The sequence below is a fragment of the Panthera pardus genome, unplaced genomic scaffold (assembly GCF_024362965.1).
Source record: "Panthera pardus isolate Hobbes unplaced genomic scaffold, ASM2436296v1 HiC_scaffold_11, whole genome shotgun sequence".
In the NCBI taxonomy this organism is placed as follows: domain Eukaryota; kingdom Metazoa; phylum Chordata; class Mammalia; order Carnivora; family Felidae; genus Panthera; species Panthera pardus.
The window spans coordinates 20,472,705-20,479,442 of NW_026526666.1; positions in this window are offsets into that span (position 1 = coordinate 20,472,705).

Sequence of the window (6,738 nt, forward strand, 5' to 3'; positions counted from 1 at the left end):
GTTCTCTGTGCCTCTTGGATTTCAATGCCTTTTTCCTTCCCCAGTTCAGGGAAGTTCTCAGCTATAATTTGTTCAAGTACCCCTTCAGCACCCTTCCCTCTCTCTTCCTCCTCTGGGATACCAATTATGCGTATATTATTTTTTTTTAGTGTATCACTTAGTTCTCTAATTTTCCCCTCATACTCCTGGATTTTTTTATCTCTCTTTCTTTCAGCTTCCTCTTTCTCCATAACTTTATCTTCTAGTTCACCTATTCTCTCCTCTGCCTCTTCAAGCCGAGCCATCGTGGATTCCATTTTGTTTTGCAATTCGTTTAAAGCGTTTTTCAACTCCTCGTGACTGTTCCTTAGTCCCTCGATCTTTGTGGCAAGAGATTCTCTGCTGTCCTGTATACTGTTTTCAAGCCCAGCGATTAATTTTATGACTATTATTCTAAATTCACTTTCTGTTATATTATTTAAATCCTTTTTGATCAGTTCATTAGCTGTTGTTATTTCCTGGAGATTCTTCTGAGGGGAATTCTTCCGTTTGGTCATTTTGGAGAGTCCCTGGCGTGGTGAGGACCTGCAGTGCACTTCCCCTGTGCCTCTTCCGTGGGCCTCTAGTCTGCGCTTGACTCCGGAGACTCCCTTCTGCTAATCCTCTGGCGGTTTTCTGGGTTCTTTAGGCAGGTGTAGGTGGAATCTAAGTGATCGGCAGGACGCGCTGTGAGCCCCGCGTCCTCCTACGCCGCCATCTTCCGGACTCCCGAAAACAGTCTTTCTCCTTTGTTCAGCTATACTCTTTCTTCACTCAGGTGCATTCTTTCTTTCTTTAGAAAGAAATGTAAAACATCTTCGTGACCTTGTCAATCATAATGCTGGTATCGTTTCAATACACTAATATGCCGAGATCTCAGCAGAGGGTCCAGTAGCGTCACCTGCGTCCAAGTGCCGACCTGGCGTCTTCGGCTGCTGTCTCCAAGTCTGCCTCACTGTCAAACTGCTTAGGAAGGGCTTTGGTGCCCTTTATTCGAGGTGAAACGATCCACTGAAGACAGGAGGCCTACACCTGCCGCACAGCACAGCCTGGTGCAGGAAGTTTGGCCTGGAGCCCCTTTATACTGGGCCGGCCGCGGTAGAAGTCCAGACTTCTATTTTAGATAGAACTTTCAGGTAGCTGTAGAGTAGATGAACTTGCCTTCACTTGTCCTTCTGATAAAAATCTCTTATTTTTGCTTTTTCTTCTCTTGAGTTTTCTTCAAACAGCTCCTTTTCCTTCCTCCGTAAGACTTAAACTCTGAAAACAGAAGTGAGGGGCCAAGGATAGTGTGAAATCTGTGGAAAGAGTTGGGGTGGAACATTAAGTCTGTTCATATGTTTATAACCATTCAGATATCTTCTTCTGTAAATATCTGTTAACATTTTTTGCCCATTTTTAAATTAGGTTGTCTTATTATTACTTAGTTGCAAGATTTCTATATATATTCTGAATATAGGCCTTTTATTAGATATATGCACTGTAATTATTTTATCTCAGTCTGTAGCTTGGCTTTTTATACTTCTTTTTTTTAATGTTTATTTTTATTTGAGAGAGAGAGGCAGCAAAAGAGGGGGACAGAGGATTGAAGCAGGCTCCGTGCTGATAGCACAGAGCCCAACACAGGGCTCAAACTCACGAACCATGAGATCATGAACTGAGGCAAAATCAAGAGTTGGATGCTTAACGGATTGAGCCACCCAGGCCTCCCTGAAACTGGTTTTTAAAAAGACCTAGTGATTTGGGGGCACCTGGGTGCCTCAGTCAGTGAAGCATCTGACTTCGGCTCAGGTCATGACCTCACAGTTCATGAGTTCGAGCCCCGCGTCAGGCTCTGTGCTGACAGCTCAGAGCCTGGAGCCTGCTTCGGATTCTGTGTCTCCCTCTCTCTCTCGGCCCCTCCCCATTCATGCTCTGTCTCTTTCTCTGTCTCTCTCACAGAAGTAAATAAACATGTAAAAAAATTAAAAAGACATAGTGATTAATAAATTCTTGAGAATTGGGGAAAATGAATGTAAAATACCATCAGACTGCGGTGGGAGCCACAGCAACAGCAACAGGGTGTAATTCTGCCCAGTGGCTGCATATGGTAGGAGCAGGGACCACCTAGAGGAGTTGGATAAACTTTGGTGTTCTGCTAATAGGACCAGTGGCATGGGTAGATATTCTGCCTGATTTGGTGTTTGACAAGAATTCTCTAATGAGAGGTTGTCAGGCAATATGTGAGAAAATCAATTCTACGTGTTTGGGGAAAAATAGATTTTATGTAGGAAAATGTTATCCTTTGTAAGTACCTCATACATCAGAGGACTGAACTCAATGGACTTGAGGGAACTACCTGTAGATACTGTCAGCACGACAGAGTTTTCTGAAATTGTTTGAATAGTCATAGCTCTATAAACAAAAACAAACGAGAACACAGTGTTTGTCAGAGCTGCAAGAATCCTCCACTTACTGTACCATTACCCCTTTGAAAATGGACAACCTTGGGTTGAAAAAGGCTCCCAGCTGATTCTGCACTAAGCAATGGATAAATACATTACTGTGTATTGGCAGTTATCTGAACTGGCTCAAGGCAATGTTGGGGTTGTCCCTTGCACTAACACTGGAAGAATTTGTATTTAGGCTAAGCAGTTGTATGTACATGCATTACAATTAATCAGAGAAACTGTTCTTAGGGATAATGATGCCCAGTTATTTCATCAGAGGCTAAAAAAAAAAAAAAACAAAAAAACTGCATGTATACACTGCATGGCCCTCTTGACACAGAGCAAGCCAAATATTGTTCTCTTGGAAACCTGACTGTCAAGATGCAAGGTAATGACCAAAACTGTAGCAAATATTCCTAATGCTGGTTGTGCCCACTTCATGCTGGCCTCCTCCACCTTACCAGTGAAGAGGAAGAATGAGATGGTAGAACTTCTTTCACCACTTGTTTCTTCATTTAATTAATAAACGAGAGTCAGATAATATTTAAGTTCAAAAAGAGATGCTTACCTACCCACCAGGATTGGGGGGTTTAGGGAGGCATGGTGGACTGAATAACAGCCCCCAAAGATGTCTACACCCTAAACTTCAGAACCTATGAATACATTTCTTTACATGGAAAACTGAATTTTGCAGACATGATGAAGTTAAGGACCTTGAGATGAGGGATCCCCCTGGGTCATCCAGGTGCATCCCAATGTGGGGGGGAGGGGGGCAGTAGAGTAAGAGTCAGAGGACATGAGGCAGTGGAAGCAGAGGCTAGAGGTATGTGCTTTGAGGATGGAAGAAGGGGCCACAAACCAAGGGCTGCAGGCAGCCCCTAGAAGGTGTAACAAACAAGGAAACAGATTCTCCCCCGGACCCTCTAGGAGAAACACAGTTCTGTGACACCTTGATTCTAGTTCATAAGATCCATTTTGGACTTCTGACCTCCAGAAATGTAAGATAATAAATTTGTCTTGTTTTAAACACCAAACTTATGGTGATGTGTTATAGTAGCAGTAGGAAAATAATACAGGAGATATCCTAGATTCTTTGATTAAATGGGAGATAGGTATTTAAGACTCTAAACTACTAAATGTAAAGTACTAATGTGTTACAATGACTTGCAAATTCTACACCCACCATGCCCTTTCCAAACTCAAAAAATTTTATCCCTGCTTTAGTGTATTTGTATGTGTTTTCAATATATGTACAACCCACCTCAGTGTACAAATTGATGAAAGGGAAGTCAAGACACAGAAATAGAAATTAGATATAAGGCACTTCTTTCCCATTTTCCCTCATTAGGTCTCTCCTCATCCCTCTTTGGCTACCAAGAATTCAAATGCATTTGTTCCCTTCACCTGAGTCTGTTATATCATGTGTCCTTGTAGCCTTCTAGCAAAAACAAGTTCTGCCCTGTGTTTATGTAGCTTCTAAGGTCTAACATCCTACCCCTAGCCCTGAGGTAACTCCTGATTCCGAAGAGCCTGCTTCCTATCTATTTTCATTTCTTGAAACAGCTGGCAGTTTGGCACAAAAGATAGCATTTCTTATGAAATCCAGAGCAATAATTTTCTGTCCCATTCTAACTAGGGTGGAGAAGGGGATCTGGAGAACCAGTCTAGCAAGGGTAATATGACTGGCCATTAAGGCATAAATAAGGAAGGGCATCTGGGTGGCTCAGTCAGTTAAGCACTCAACTCTTGATTTCGGCTCAGGTCATGATCTCATGGTTGGTCATGAGATCGAGCCCTGCATCAGGCTCTGCGCTGGGCGTGGAGCCTGCTTGGGTTTCTCTTTCTGCCCCTCCCCTGCTTGCGTGCATGTGCTCTCTCTCTCAAAAAAATAAAGGCCATGAATAAAGAAAGAAAGGGAGAAGGCATTAATGTAGCATCTACAATGCACCAGCACATTACATAAATATACAATTTATCCTTAAATAACGCAGAAAAGTGTTATTTTCTCTTTATAGATGAAGAAGCAAACACAGAGTGATCAAGTAATTTGCCCAAAGCTACCCGGCTAATAAAATGGCAATGCTAAGACCTAAACGCAGCTTAGTAACTACACAGGACTACAGAGTAGAATGAAAAACCCACCAGCCACCTGAGTCACCTGCCTTAGGTGCCTATAGCCCTAGGGTCGGTCCTCTGCTCCTTGATGCAGAATCTCCAACTGCCATCGCTCCTTCCAACCCCTAATTCTAATTCTGTCCTCTACAGGAGGGTGCATTTGTTTCTTGTCTGCCAGAGAGCAGGAAATGGAAAACAGTCTTGTTTAGTACTTAGCAATTCAGTATTTTGTAGCAAATGTGAGCTCTGGAGAGTTTTCCCTGGGCTCCTGCTCAGCGCTTCCATCTAGAACAGGTTGTGGGTGGAAAAATCACTGCTCTGTAGGACACTGAGCTAGGAAGCCCAAGGAAAACACCAGAATCATTTCCTTGGGCCCCAGCAAGAACTGAAGCCCCTTGGCCTGAATCAAGGACAACTCACAAACGAGGGCAGGCTGTTTGCAGCTCTCAGAGTCCGTCTGTGATTCTGTGATTCTCTTCTCCAGGAACACAGGTCAAGTATAAGCCCTGGGGAGGTGGGACGAAATGAGTCTTCCTGGGAGAGACCTTGAGGCCAACTAGAAATTGGCCTCCCATTTTCTTTTTTATTTATCCAGGAGAGGCATCAAGACAAATATATGGCTCTTCCTAACCCCAAATTCTCAGTGGAGGCAAAAAGAATCACAAGTAACCATTGTCTAAAAATCAATTTTGAAATAGTAGCTCCACAAAATGTTGAGCGTGCAATTTTGTATTTCTTGATAAACTGAGGTCAGAAAGTGTTGCCATAATTGGCATATTGTATTTGTGTCCCCAGAGGCTAAATATGTGGGGATAGAGTGGTGGGAATTAGGGATTCTTGTTTCTGGAGGAGGCTGGGCTGGCAGCTCATTTATGCTTCATGGTCATCCAGAAGGTGCCAGACCCATCTGCATATGTGTGTCTTGTGGTGCTTCCCTAATGCTCCCTGACATGCTGTTGATTTAAGGCTAAAATCTCTCACAATAAAGAATATCACTGGTCCCCAAAGGCTCAAATATAATGATGTGTGGAGGATACAGATGCACCATTTATTTTATTCTTCTTTCTTCAAAAGAGAACCACACACACACAAGTTATTTAAAGGCAAAGATAAGAAAAAGTCACTTTAATACAATTACACTTTCAAAGGACTTGCCAAGAAAATATTTTCAGCTGCCACGTCAGCAATTTTCCAAAGATATCCAAACAGAGAAAAGGGGATTAATGGAAAAGAAATTATCAGGGGAAATTTAACTATAGTTTAAAGAACAGCAGGCGGTACCCAGCACATTATTACTTTTTTATTCATTACTTGCCTCAGAGATTCAAAAAAAACTAACCAAACTGACAGACAGCAGCCCAGTACTATGACCTTATGAATACCAAATCTGTGCAATAATAATATCAGTCTGACCCGCTGTGCTCTGCTTCCCCACATCCATTACTGCATTCTTTAAAGCACACAGCAAGCAGCATCCTCCCTGATTTGCAGAGAGGGAATCAAGCTCAGGAGACAGAAAGACCTTCCCAGGGACACAGGAGAGGCCTGTGGGGAGAAATATGCCTAGATCCCTCCCCTCCTCCCCCAGCTTCCCCCACCTCCAGAGCCAGCCCTCAACTCAATCATCAGCCTGACTCCTATCTGACCCCCAGCCAAACGGATCCTTCTTTCCATCTAGACAATGGGAAATGCTGACCGAACTGGCTTGTGCAATTGGTTTAATGTGACTCCTGAGTTTTCCTTAGATTTTAATTTCAGAAGTTAGAAGATTTATACTCAGGGGTGATTTGGCAAACATTTTTTATTGCAAAATATGCATGGATTTTGGTAAACTGCCATGGGAAAAAATAGGAGTACTATCCTGAGTTTACATCAACTTTCAATTTATTATAGGGCTGCTTATCCAGTGTGTGTTATTTATATTTTTAATTCTCTCTCTTGCTGCCTACCATTTTCACCATTTTATTGCTCTCAGAACTTTCACAATAGCATGGTAAGGAATACATTTCACCATTTTATAATGAAATACCAGAGTTTGGAGAGGAATTTAAAATCCTAGTTACTTTATCTTTTCAGCAGTTGACTACAGTGTATAGTAAGAAAGAAGAAATCATTGCTATAATTAAAATTTGAGGACTGTTTATGAATTTTATCTATTTTAATATTAGTCTTTCAA